Consider the following 14,500-nt stretch of genomic DNA (forward strand, 5'->3'; position numbering starts at 1 on the left):
AATAAATAAAATCTTAAAAATGAAATAAATAAAATCTTAAAAAAAATCTAAAAGAGAAATTGCTAGACTGATTGCTGGTCACCAAGTAGATGTAAGTAAAGCATGAGAAAGTTAGAGTCAAAGATTAATGAAATGTTTATACAATGTTGTCTTATGAGAACACATTTCCCCACAGCATAACTCCAGTATCACTAAGGGACTGCTATAATTGTTTTACTTTCCTCAGTGCTTTACTGTGTTCAGCTGAAAGTTTGATAAATGAAAGATAGCCTAATAACTAATTGAACATGAACAAAAGAAGGTATATCATAAAGCAGTGAATGATATATAATTTTATTGGGTATTTTTAGCACAGCAGGCTTTGTTTTTAAGCAATAATGAACTGTGAATGAGTAGAAAAAAAATTCCATGGGAAAATAATGTAAAATTATTGGAACTTTATGGAATGAAATATAAGTAGTTGTACTTTAATATGTTACTGTTTTTCATTTGTTCACACTACTTTTGATGATGAAACCTATTGGTAATGTCACCTTTTATTGTATAGTAATTTAACACAAGAATAATTAATTTTGTGGTTTCTTATTTTATGTGAAAGTATGCTCATTTTGCCTTATTATAACTCTTCCTTTTTTAAAAAAAAGGAAACAAGTGCAAGCAGCCACTCTAATTTTCCCAAAATAAAGGTTATTTTATCTAGTTTATTTGATGAGAACTTTTAAAAAATTCAGATTTACATAAAAAATTATATTAAGCAATTAAACTTGCTTTGCATACGTACTGTCTGATTTTTTTAAAAATATTGGTTTCTGGCTTCTTTACTAATTTAACTGTGATAATTGCAATAGTAGTTTATATTCATCATAGGATATTCATAGAATAATGAGAAAATTGTTACTATTTAATGTTTTCTGATTAGTAAACTAAGGCATTTTATGAAAAGCAAAACTCTCCAGAAAAAAGTTTGTGTCACCATTAAGCTAGTTAATAGATTTAAAATTAATTCTTCTCATCCTGGGTTTATTTTCAGGGTATTAGCTCAGGAGACGTTTTTATTTATGGATAAATTGAGAGAGAAAAAAGTTTGAATTGTGGACAGTTGCTGTTTTTATTTCAAATCTGATAGTAACCTTTCATTTACTATTTTTTTCATACCAAAACATAGTTTATTTTCTATGTTGTGTTCTCATGGAAGTGACTGTTGGTATGGATAACAACAAAATTTTTATTTTTTCCTATATATTTACATTTCAGTGTTGGTATTGTAGAATAATTTACCTCTGTAAGTTTTGACTCCAAATAGCATGACTAATTATTCCCATTCTTATATTTCTAGCTTTGTATTCTGATTTAGAGGTAGACTGTCGCTTTTCAGACTTTTGAAAAAACCAGTTTCAAAACAGTTGGTCTAAGTTTTAAGTCTTTGTCATTTACTTCCTTCCTAAAGCAGAGGTAATAGTTTTAGGTTTTAAAGACTTTCACCTGCTGAAAAGTCTTTTGGCTGAAAGTAGAAGTGTGTATACCAGAGAGTATAATACATAATTTAGAGTAAGTTTTTCCAGGATCCAAAACAGAAGCAATTCATGCTCTGTCAAAACTTTCTCTTAATATGACCTACTTTAAGTCAGTTTCTCGAATGATACTATTAGGAGAAGTGGGATATTAATGATGGTTAGAATGATCAAAGTTTAATTTAAGCCTCAGCCGCAGAGCCAAATCTGCTATTTGGTTTTTGCTTCAGTCTCAAGACTGTCAAAGAGGTGAATTCCTCTAACAGCATATTTTGCTTCCTTAACATGTAATCACAGAGGTTACCATTATATCTAATCAGCTTTACAATATTGGTAATAGGAATAAGGCAGGCTATTCAGATGAATTGTTAATGTTTCAATGTTTATTTTTTCAGGAAGTGAGCATTTTCAATGTTTATTTTTTCAGGAGGTAAGCGTTTTCAAAGGAGTAAAAAATCTTACATACTTTGTATGTTAATTTTACAAATTAAAATATAAATATTACTGCAGTGGGAAAATAACAGTTGATTCTAAATGCTTTTAATTTTATGTTAAAAACAAGTAACTTATTAAACAGTTAAGCAGGTGAAAAAGACTGACAGTTACTGCAACTATTAAATGATAAGTCACACAAAAAAGAGCCAAATAACTTGCAAATAAAGTGTAATGGAAAAAGTCGGCTTTTAAAGATGATTATATAGTTTTTTTCTATTGGTTTTCTTCCCCCCATCATGTTATTTAGAATTGTCTTCAGTCTTCTTGTCTCTTTGTTCTTACATGTAAATTTTAGGATGAGCTTGTCAAATTAGACGCATACCCCCACCAATTTTAGCTACTATGAACAAGGTTTCTATAAACACTCTTGTGCAAGTTTTTTTGTGAACATGTGCCTATAGTTTTCTTGGGTAAATATGGAGACTTGCAGTTACTGTGTCATATCATAGAGTAGATGATGGGTAAGCAACCTCTTTCTGTTTGGGTAATAGATATGTTAGACAGACTTTGAATAGTAGGTATATCCAGACTTTGTATATGGTCTCCCTTGCTTATTCTTTGTGTATGTGTATTTATAGTCTTTTAAAACTGTAAATACCATTTTAATTTGAGGGTTGTACAAACTGTCTTTAGATTGAATTTGGCTTACGGGTCAGTGGTATTTTGTTGACCCTTGTGATAAATGCTTAACTTTATAGGAAGCTGCCACAGTTTTCTGACATACTTGTGCAATACAGTACTCCCACATATAACGTATGAGAGTTCAGGTTGCTCAACATCCTTGTGTACACTTGATGATATCAATCCTTTTGATTTTTGCCATGCTAGCAGCCATTAGATGTTATCTCATTGTGGTTTTAATTTATATTCCCTGATGAATGATTTTGAGTATCTTTTCATGTTACTGGCCATTCATTTATATTCTTAAGTGTTCAAATGTAATAAAAACTTGGAGAGTAGTACAGTGAATGCCTATATACCCTTAATGTGGATTCACCAGTTAACATTTTGACACATTTTCTTATATTTCTATCCATATATATGTGCGTATAAACATGTTTGCTTCCCCTCCCCTCTCCCTCCCTCCCTCTTTCCCTCCCTCTCTCTCTTTCTCTTTCTTTTCTTTCTTTTTCTTTCTTTCTCTCTCTCTCTTTCTTTTCTTTCTTTCTTTCTTTCTTTCTTTCTTTCTTTCTTTCTTTCTTTCTTTCTTTCTTTCTTTCTTTCTTTCTTTCTTTCTTTCTTTCTTTCTTTCTTTCTTTTCTTTCCTCCCTCCCTCCCTCCCTTCCTTCCTTCCTTTCTTTATTTCTCTCTCTCTCTCTTTCTTTCTTTCTTTCTTTCTTTCTTTCTTTCTTTCTTTCTTTCTTTCTTTCTTTCTTTCTTTCTTTCTTTCTTTCTTTCTTTCTTTCTTTCAGAATTTGCTAAATAATATTTCCACAACTTATGTGCTAAATAAATTACAGACACTGTGGAATTTCACCTCCAAATATTTCAGTAGTCATTTCCCAGGATTAAGGACATTCTCTTTCATATCTATAATACCTATGATAGCTAAGAAAATTACCAATTCTATAATATAATCTAATACACAAACCATATTCAAATTTACCTAGTTGTCTCCAAATGTCTTTTATAGTATTTTTCTTTGGTTCACAGTTCAATCAAGGTTAATGAATTTCATTTGGTTATTATGGCTCTTTAATCTAAAATAGTCCTCCTACCCTTTCTCCTTTTTTTATTTGATTTTGATGATCTTGATGTTTTGATGTCAAGCCAATGGGCTTATAGATATTCTGGGTTTGTTGGATAGATTTCCTTATAAATAGATTCAGAGTAAATAGTTTTTGACACAAATACCTCATAAATCTACTTTTGTATCATATCAAAAGGTTCATAATGTTGGATGCTTCTACTGGTTATGCTAAACTTGATTACTTTGTTCAGATAGCTTTTTACCAGATCTCTCCATTATAATGCTGTATTTTCCCCTCTTTTAAAATTAGTTTTTGAAGGTTAGTCTCTGAATCCATGTGAATAATTTGGTTCCTGACAACCTCCCATCTAACAGTTTTTCATGCAATGATGAAAATTGCCTGACACATGATTAGTTTGGCTGCATTTGTTGCCTTTGCTGTCTGTTGAGAATTCTGTCAGTCTACTTTCCTTTTTGAATCTCCTTGTTTTTTTATATTGTTTTTTCTTATGTATTTGAGTCCTTTTTTCACGTCTTCTTTATTTTTAGTATACTTAAAGGTTCTATGATAGTATTATTTCAAGTTTCTAGGTGTCTATTTTATTTCTGACTCTTCTTCACAGTGAATCGCTTCCTCATGTGTGTAGGTTTTGGCTTGTGACCTCATTTTTGCAATCTTTATTGTTGAAGTCCAGCATGGTTTAGGTTGCAGATATGACCCTGTGGGTGGGTGCTGTGTTTGTTTTTACTGGAACCTCTAGGATACCACTAGTCTGGGACTAATTTTTGTCTTGTTATGAAGGTCGCTGAATTATGAGGATAGTGGAAAAAAAAACACAAAAGGAATCAACACATACATCCTTCTCTCTGAATAGGCCCATGGTTTCTAATTTCCAGCGGAGACCTTTTCTTTTTTTAAACTGTGAACTATAGTAGTAGATAATGTTAAGTGGTTGTCTTCTCCCTACTTAGTTAGATGAATAATCCCCCATCCCCCTGTTGCTGAGGATGTAATCTTTGAGAACCCTGGCCTTATGTAGGAGTTTTCCTTCTAATCTTTAACTCACGCATGGCTCCTTTCTCTGAGGGTTAAAACTCAGTTCTCATTGAGATCTCTATGGCTGCTCCCCAAGGTTAGCTCTAGTGGACACTGTCTGGCTTTTGGCTTCTTCTTTGTTTTTTTGTCCCTTGGGATTGCTTGTAGTTTCTTGTCAGCCAAACTGTTCATTTAAAGGATGTTTGTTATATTTAATTTAGGATTTTAGGTGCTTCCAGGGAGGGTTTGCAGGTTAATTAGTTATCTTATTGTTGGATTGTCTTAAGATAGTATGATATCTTTTTCTCTGTTGAGAAAGCTCTTTTACTTTCTTTGAGAAGACTGATCTAGAAAAGTCTCAAAGTTAGCCTTTACCCAGGATAACAGTTCTCATATGCTGATGAGAATAGTACCGCTATATCCAGGGCAAGAGGCCAGAGTCAACAAACAGTTAGGGTACCCCTATGGGAAATGGTCAGGGCAGGAGAAAGCAAAATGGGAGTTAAGGCTCTTATCAAGTCATGAATTATCTTTTATGTGTCATTCTGCAGGCTCTTATTCTTTTAAAAGATTGTAGAAGATGGCTTATGAAGGGAAGATGATCCTAGTGAAGCGTGCATTCTGTTAGGATTTTGAAAGGGATTGTGTTGTATAAGGGATTGTGTTGTATCTGTAGATCAATTTGTGAAGTATTATTGTCTCAACATTTTTAAGTCCTCCTATCCATGAACATGGATATTTTCTTTGATGTTGGTCAACTTATTTAGGATGCTTTAGTTTCTTTCAACAATGTTTTGCAGTTTGATGGTATAAATTTTGTTCTTACTTTGTTATATTTATTCTTCAGTATGTGACTATTCTTTCTGATGCTACTAGAATTATAGTTATATTTTTATTTCAATGTTTATTAATTGGAAGTGTATAAAAATACAATTGATTTTTATATAGTGATTTTATGTCATGCATCCTTGATGAACTTGTTTATTTCTTTTGATAGCTTTTTTTAAAGATTTTATTTATTTATTTTAGAGAAAGGGGAAAGGAAGGAGAAAGAGGGAGAGAAACATGTGTGAAAGAAACATAGGTCACTTGCTTCTCGCATTCACCCAACTGGGAACCTGGTCCGCAACCAAGGCGTGTGCCCTGACTGGGAATCAAACTGGCGACCTTTCAGTCTGCAGGCTAGTGCTCAATTCACTGAACCTCACCAGAAAGGGCAGTTCTGGCAGTTTTTAAAATAGTTTCCTAAGGATTGTGTAGAAGATCATGTCATGTGCAAGTAGAGACAGTTTTACTTCTTTCTTTTCCATATGGATGCATTTTATTTCATAGTCTTGCCTCATTTCCCTGGTTTAAACTTCCAAAATGATATTAAATAGAAGTAGTGAGAGCAGGCATACTGTTTTGCTCCTCTTAGGAGGAAGCATTCATCATTTTCACAATTAAGTTTGATTTAGCCTCTGTAATTTTCATAGATTCCTATAATCGGTTGAGGAAGTACCCTGCTATTCCTAGTTTGTTGAGTGTTTTTATCATGAATGGGGGTTGGAATTTTTCAAATGCTTTTTATATGTCTACTGAGATGATAATGTGGTTTTTGTCCTTTATTTTGTTGATTTGGTATTTACAGTAAGTACTTTTTGATGTTAAGCTAGCCTTACGTTCCTGGGATAAATCACACTTGATCATGGTGATAATTCTTTGTTTATGTGCTAGATTCCGTTTGCTAGTGTTTTTTGAGAATTTTCCACCCATATTTATGAGATACTAGTATGTAGTTCTTGTCTTTTGTGACTTTTTTTTTTAAATTTTTATTTTGTGTATTAGAGTGATCCTGGCTTTGTAAGTTGGTAAGTGTTCCCTCATTTTCTATTGTCTTGGAAGAGTTTGTGAAGAATTCGTATTAATTATTCCTTAAATGTTTGGTAGAATTCACCAGTGAAACAATGTGAGACTGATCTTTTCTCTGTGGGTAGTGTTTTGATGACTAATTCAATCTCTTTGTTGTAATTTTTTAAATTCAGAATTTCTGTTTATTTTTGAGTCGCTGTCTATAGTTTGTGTCTTTCTAGGAAATTGTGTCTTGCATTTAAGGTACCTATTTAATTGGTATATGATTGTTTATTGTATTTTCTTATTTTCATTTCCATGAGGGTGGTAGTAATATCATTCCTGATATAGCCATTTGAGTTTTTTCCCCTTGGTCACTTTAGCTAAAAGTTTTCAATTTTATTGATCTTTTTAAGGAACCAACTTTTGGCTTCATTGGTTTCCTCTTTTTAAAATTCTCTACTTCATTTATATATATTCTAGTCTTTATTATTTCCTTCATTCTGCTTGCACTGGGTTTAGCTGGTTGTTTTCAAAAATAATTACTTAAGGAGAATTAGGATACCGATTTGAGGTCTTTTTAAATACAGAAGTTTAGCTATACATTTTCCTCTAAGAATTGTTTTCGCTGCATCCTATATTTTTTGATATGTTGTATCTTCATTTCTGAAAGTATTTCCTAATTTTTTTTGTGATTTCTTCTTTGACCTATTTGTTATTTAGGAGTGTGTTGTTTAATTCCACACATTTGTGAGTTTCCCAAGTTTCTTTGTATTACTGATTTCTAGTTTTCTTCTGCTTTGTTTGGAGAACATTCTATTATTTCCACCCTTGAAATTTTTTGATGTTTGTTTTATGGCCTGTTTTTATGTTTTATAATTTATCTTGGAGGATGTTCCATGTGAACTTAAGGAGAATGTTTATTCTACCCTTTTTGGGTGAAGTGTTCTATAGATGGTTTTTAGGATTGATTCGTTCATTGGGATAGTCAAGTCTTCTTTTTCCTTTTTGATCTCTTCGTTTTTCTATCCATTCTTGAAAGTGGGGTTTAATATGCTTTTAGTCCTTTAAAAAATGTTAAGTAGTTACTTTGTTTGACTCAATTTACGAAATTGGTGCCAAGTAATTATGTGTAAATCTGTAACTGTGTATGAAAGAACCTGGTCAAGGTAAGAAATGATTGACTAAGGGACTCTTAAATTATTATATAATGAATGGAGTAGAGTATACAAGAGATTCTCACAAGAATTCCTTGCAATTTTCAGAAGCAGGAAATCTTCACTCTATTTAAATTGCTTTAGACTTGGAATAAGAAAAACAGATTTCCATTCTTTTAATGAAGCCAACATAATAATTCAGAAATAAGAATATGGGCAAAGACAGTAAGCAAAAAATAAAATTATAATGACTGTTATATATATTAATAGAGAAATACTAAGTAATAGGGAACAGAATAAAATAACTAATTTAAATAGTATGCTGCAACCATATAGAGTCTATTTATGACATTTCAATATGGTTCAATATTAGAGACTATTAGTTAAATTGAAGATACTAAGGGTTAGTGAAGAAAAACTGTATGATCATCTTGATAGAAGCCTAGATGTCATTTAAAAGAAATTCACTGTCTTTTCTTTGTAAAATACCTTGTAAAACCCTTTGTGAAACAGGATTAAATGAATACTGCCTTACTGTAATAAAAAGGTTATACCTTATAGGATGCATTCTCATTAAAGTTAGAATGAAGACTGATACATTTACTATCACTATTATTTAACAGCATTCTGGAAGTGCTAGGTAATGCAGTTAGGCAATGCAATTATAAAATAGTGAACATGGAAGGAATAAATATTAGGATTGTATTGATTTTCTAATTACATAGTCAACTGAATAACTCTTTAAAAACAATAAGAAATATCTCTGTGGTAGTTAAATATAAAGAAGTCTATAGCTTTCCTGTATATACTAACAAGATAGAAAATGAAACATTAAAAAAAAATGAAACCTCATAGAATCAATGGAAAAACACCACTTTATGATATGAGTTGAAAATGAAATTTGTAGGATTTATGTAAGGACTTCTTGATTAGTAGTATAGAGAAACTGAATTTTAAAAGTGCTAGTCATTTCTAAATTAATCTATATTTTCTATTAAATCCTGAAAAATATAATGTAATTTTGTGGGGGAATTGACAAAGGAATAAATATGCAAGAGTGGCCTAGAAAATTTTGAGGAAAATTTAATAGATGCTAAAATATAATACTTTATAAAGCAGAAATAATTAGAACCACTACATAAAATTTTGAAGCAGGTAGTGAGGTCTATTTAATAAATTCTCTAGATTTTAGGCAGAGGACTGATTTGGGAGAATTTCTTAATTTGTTGAACAGGACCTTGTTAATATGACTGAGAAGGCAGGAGAGATGGATTCTAGGGTTGTATCACACTAATCTACTGTGATTTTTGGTAGCCCCAGAAAAGTTAAGAAGTAAAAAGAAGAGAAATGTTTGAGTTTAGTGACTAACACTTTCTGAATTGGAAGGTGGATTCTGCTGCATTAGTTTAGTTAATAGCGGGAGCAAGAGTTTGAGAATTTACAGATTGCTGTACTCATAATGCATATTAGACAGAATTATCATAAAATTAAATAGTTATCTATCTCTTTGTCTTTTTCAAGTAAAAAGACTAGTACGTCTTTATACAAGAAATAGCAAACTATTGCTCTATCTGTATCAAACCTGTAAAGGTATAGTGTTCAATTTTAAAAAATGAAATTAATTGATTCTGTACTTTAACTTTATTTTTCAAGGTTTTATTTATTTATTTTTAGAGAGAGGGGAAGGGAGGGAGAAAGAAAGGGAGAGAAACACTTATGTGTGAGAGCGATACATCCATCAGTTGCCTCTCAACACACCTCCAACTGGGGACCTAGCCCGCAACCCAGGCATGTGCCCTGACTGAGAATCGAACTGGTAATATTTCAATTCACAGGCTGGAGCTCAGTTCACTGAGCCACACCAGCCTGGGTGATTCTGTATTTTAACTTTTGACTATGTACCCTGTCTAGACTCTTAAATTGAACTTACAAGATTTTGTTGCTTTGTTGGTGTACAATAACATTGTGTTTAAATCATAAATACCTGATATTAATTATGTTAAAACTAAAACCTAAAATCAAGGAAGTAGTCATTGTGACTCACATCTTAGCCAGGCAGCCTGCTGTTTGAAGTATGACTCCTGGCGAGTATTATGGCCTTAGCCTTAGGATTCAGTAATGAGATTGAATGGAGTTTCCTGTGAGCACTCTGGGATGATTGACAGTAAGGTGAGGGGAATCATCACTTAGCATTCCTACCCTTGATAATATTTTCCTGCTGTCTGGGGAGGAACTGAGGACAAATAGGACTTCGTGATGCCTATGTAATTAGTGTATGTTGATTCCAGCTGAACAAACTGGAGGGTAATGATCAGGTAAATGGAGATGGAATACATTAATGTAGACTGAAGTATAAAAGACCTTAGGGAAGAAGTTATCAAAATTTTATGGGGTTGCCAGAATGTCTTTATATCTTTCCATATTTATATATACATCTTTGTATATGTTTATTTAGTTATGTGTTTGTTATAATATCTTCAGTTTTATTCTAGATGTGTGTAGAGATTAAAGCGATTTAAAATTAAAGAACATGTATTTATTTTTCTCATTTGCATGATTTGATTTCTCAGGATATTCTAAAATCTTTTCCTACTTGGAAAGGAGTTAAAGTTCTTAATTTAAAAAAAAATACATCACAAAATCTGTTAATGGCCTTATTTGCAGCTAATGCATTCATTGCTCCTCAAATAGAAATAAATGAGTAGGGTCAGCTTTATAAAACTCTTTTTGGATGATAACGGAAAAAGCAGACCTCTTTTTGCACATGTGTGTACAGTTCAGATGGTATATTTAAATGCATTCTCTTAAATGCCTTTCACTTGTACAGAATATTTTAAGATGCTTATCATGGTCTTTGTTTCCCAGTTGGTTTTAATTACACGAGAAACTTAGATTTCCAGTCATTTAGATTGCAATAGGAAATATATAGGATTCTTAATACACTCTTGCAAAAAATTCTAATAATTGTCATTATTCCACATCAAGTTTCCTTACCTGCAACATAAAATTTCATGAGCAAATCCTCCGATAGTGACTGTAATACTGCATTTAATTGGAAGGAAGGAATTGGTTTCATAAATGTTATTTTGGAACTTGAAGTTCTGGTAATTAGGTAACTAAAGGTTTTAAATGGCACACTTGCTTTAAAACTTACTGTTGCTTACTTTTCTCATAAAACTTAGCATTTAGTAACCTTTTTTGGATTAAGAATATAATGTACCTACCTATCAAACTTATAACACTGAACTTTTCAGTGAAGAGCTAATTAATCAGGAGAAGAAAGCATTTAGGATGTTTAGACATTTCTTTTCTATTTTGTTTTTGTCTTTGAAAGAAAAACATTTTGCAGAAATAGTATACTATATTGATTTAAAATATTTTGATTATTTTTGGTTTGGCTCAATTACTTTTTTTACACTTTTGGATAAAATGGAATAAGATAGGATTCCTGGTAGGAATTTGTTCACATTACTATGGCTCATCAGGGACATTATATTTAATTGGAGATCCTGCAGAATAGTAGCAGGAGGCTGAAGAGAATTATTTAGCATTAGCAATGGCTCGTCTGGGAGTTGTGCACTAATCAAGGAGCTTGAGTGTTAGCAGTGGGGATGATGGGAATTATGGCGATTATGACATGTAAGCATGTCTGTGTGTGAACTGGACAGGCAATGAGTTAATCAAGAAGTATATTAAGTGGCTCCCATGCTGATTCATTATTATCTACCATAGTGCCTGTCAGGTTGTGTATTTAAAAAAATACAATTATTGCTAAATTCAACATATATAAATTAAGCCACTATTTTTTGCTTTTCAGTAAAATAATTTCAAATGACCTAATACATATAAAAATTGGAAAATGTAGAAATCTTGCTGACTATGATTTGCATATTAAAGTTCTTTTTTGATTCTTTAGAATGAAACTTCAATTTTCACTTCATTTAAAAATTTTGGTTTGTCCTTTTATATATTTGTTGGAAATACTACATATAGTGTTTGGGTCCAAAAACAAAATTTATGTGTTTCTCATGATAAAAATAATTATAATATTTCAGAAAGACATTAATATTTAACACATGGAGCTACAGACAAATCAAAGCATTAATCTTTTCCACCATCAGAATGCTCCAAAATCAGGGGGTGGGTATGTGGTGAGGGTAGAAATCTCCTTTGCTCTAGTGGGTAATTTCTTTGTGCCAGGTAGACGCATTGTGTGCCCAGCATGGTTAGAGCCATCTGTCATGAAAGTATCAGTGAGAAATGCTAGAAATGCACATATTTTGGGGAAATGGAACTAATACATTGAATTCCTTCTAAAAAATAAATCAAAAAGCAACAAATTAATGAGCAACCTGGATTATATCGATAGGCAAATTTATATAGTTACTGTATGAACACACACAGTTTATTATTATTATTTTATTAGCACTGTCAAATTTTATAAAACTCTATCAAACGATCACCTTCTTGTATTAGCTTAATTAAAGCAGTATTATGGGTACTACTCAAAGTGCGAACCTGTGGGTGGTTGTTATTGAAATCCATTATCTGTGGAGCCAGTACTAGTGGTCAGCTGCATCAGTAATAAAACTTGCAACCAAGACCCTCCCTTAGGTACTGTGAGCTCAGCAGATTAAATTGTCAAAAACAGTTAAAGCTTCTTAATAGACTGATAATTTAAGCCACCTGGAGTTAAAGGTAAACCAATAATTCCAGTCAGGAAGGACTCCATATAGCAGCAAGACAAAAATTACATTTGGACAGGAAAAAAGGATTTATAGCAGTATCTTCATGTACAAATTATTTTGTTTGCATAGAGGTTTGTGTACCTTCCTACCTTCTTCTTAAATATTTTATTTACAGTCATACCTTGGTATTTGTGGGCTTCATCAAAACCTGTACTAATTGCATTTTAACAAGAAAAAAGTGTTTTGGCACTTGCACTTGCTTGCTACTTGGCATCCCTCTCGCAATGAAACAGGTCTACGCATCAGTCTCATGATAGTTCGCCAAAGAAAAGTTTGGTACTTATTGGCTTAGACATTCGTCACAAGTTCTGGAACGAATTAACAGTGAGTACTGAGGTACTACTGTATTTATTTTTAGAAAGAGGGGAAGGGAGGCAGAAAGAGAGGTAGGGAAGTATTGATGTGAGAGAGAAATAGCCATCGTTTGCCTCTACTGCAACCCAGGCATATGTTCTGACTGGGAATCTAATGGGGAACCCTTTGCTTTGCAGGATAACACCCAACCAACTGAGCCACACCAGTCAGGGCTGTGTACCTTGGTATTTAACTTCAATGAAAACATTTCAGCCTCTTTTAATCTCTGGAAAGTTACTTGTGAAAATTCCTTTATAAAATATTCCTTTATATAATCCCCAAACCTCAGTTTTTAAAATAATAAAATCTTTGTTTTTACTTATACTAAAAATTCAATTTAGTAATAAAACAGTAAAATATATCATTTTGTTTTTGTATATTTTGTATATTTTAAAATTTCTGGTGAATTTAAATGGCATAGTTTGAAAAGGAACTTTGTGCTTCAATGTAATTAGTACCTGATGGCATGTAAGTACCTGCATGGATTAATTTTTTTTCTAAGCGTCTATTTAAGAAGGTTTAGAAGTTCTGTAGTCTTAGTGAGAAAGCATACGTTAAATAAAAGTTTTGAAAATACAGCTTATCTTTATAAATAATAATATTTTTGATATTACAATGTTTATAAGGCCACAACTTAACTCATGTCTGTTACAGCTGCACTCATTTAAGACCTCTTAGTGGAGGAAAAGAAATGATCCTTCAAGTAATAATTATCACTTATGAGTATCAACTGTATACTAGAAAATCAGAGTAATTATGTAAGAGAAGTATTATTATCATCATTTGAAATTGAGAAAATTGGGACTTCAAGATACAAAATAGGTTGCCAAAGCTTGTTTAGCTAGGTAAGCAGTTGAGGTGAGATTCAAATTGTGTGACTCCCAACTTAAACAGTTTCCATTGTAGCATATTGCTTCCTTTGCTAAGTAAATAGAAAAGTCCCTTTTTCCTTCAAAGTTTATTACTTTGAAGTTTAGGTGTTTATTAATGACTGTTGGGGGCCAGGTTCCATGCTACTTGATGGAATTAGAATAGTGACCAGGAGCAACATGATTTCTGTTCGCATCACACTTAAAGTTCAGTCGTAGAGACAGATATAAAATAAGAACATTTACAAATAAGTAATTACAAATTGTGGTGTTATGGAGGGAAAAAACAATGGCTGAGAAAGAATAATAGGTGGCTCTTCATTAATAAGGTGCTCAGAGAAATTCTCTCTGAGATGGCAAAATGTAGGCTGAGAACTGATAGGTGAGAATTAGCTCTTAGCTAGGTAGTCAGCTGGGCAGACAGGACAGCATGTGCAAAGGTCCTAAGCCAGTCCAGTAGATTGGCACCTAATCTGTGAATCAGCACTGCTTAGCTTGTCTAGTCACTCCTTTGCTAGCTCTCTCTGTCTAGCTCTAGCCAGTGCTTGAACCCTACTTGAGACAATTTCTTTTGCTACTTGCTGCTGCTACTTCTCAGTGGTTACAATGTCAATTACCAAGTAGGAGTAGCAGAGGGAGGAATCCAGTAGGCATCTTCAGGAAGATAAAAAGCTGCCTTAAGAAGGAAAATAGCAGTAGTGGATTTGTATCTGATGTATTCATTTTAGTTGGAGCCTATCCTAAGGAAGAAAGGCTCCAACTCAGATAAATACATCAGATATAAGTCTATTATTGCCATCTTCAGTCATG

The 14,500-nt window shown here is 32.6% G+C and overlaps 1 protein-coding gene across 4 annotated transcripts in view; it reads left to right on the forward strand.

The window, feature by feature from the left end:
* PCCA (propionyl-CoA carboxylase subunit alpha) overlaps window positions 1-14,500 on the forward strand; it is a 409,489-nt gene that overhangs the window by 15,955 nt on the left and 379,034 nt on the right. The window lies entirely within an intron of this gene.

The sequence above is a fragment of the Pteronotus mesoamericanus genome, unplaced genomic scaffold (genome assembly GCF_021234165.1).
Source record: "Pteronotus mesoamericanus isolate MK-2021 breed Mesoamerican mustached bat unplaced genomic scaffold, CSHL_Meso_final contig_26, whole genome shotgun sequence".
Taxonomy (NCBI): Eukaryota; Metazoa; Chordata; class Mammalia; order Chiroptera; family Mormoopidae; genus Pteronotus; species Pteronotus mesoamericanus.